Consider the following 469-nt stretch of genomic DNA (forward strand, 5'->3'; position numbering starts at 1 on the left):
AAACGAACAGAGATCATCCTGTCATTTTTGAGATTGCATCCAAGTACTGCATTTCGGACTCCTTTGTTGACCATGATGGCTACTCCATTTCTTCTAAGGGATTTCTGCCCACAGTAGATATAATGGTCATCTAGTTATATTCACCCATTCCAGTCCATTTTAGTTCTCTGACTCCTAGAATGTCGATGTTCACTCTTGCCATCTCCTGTTTGACCACTTCCAATTTGCCTTGATTCATGGACCTAACATTCCAGGTTCCTATGCAATATCGCCCTTTACAGCATTGGACCTTGCGTCTATCACCAGTCACATCCACAACTGGGTATTGTTTTTGCTTTGGCTCCATCCCTTCATTCTTTCTGGAGTTATTTCTCCATTAATCTCCAGTAGCATATTGGGCACCTACTGACCTGGGGAGTTTCTCTTTCAGTATCCTATCATTTTGCCTTTTCATACTGTTCATGGGGTT

The sequence above is a fragment of the Bison bison genome, unplaced genomic scaffold, assembly GCF_000754665.1.
Source record: "Bison bison bison isolate TAMUID 2011002044 unplaced genomic scaffold, Bison_UMD1.0 scf7180017864384, whole genome shotgun sequence".
NCBI classification, from domain to species: Eukaryota; Metazoa; Chordata; class Mammalia; order Artiodactyla; family Bovidae; genus Bison; species Bison bison.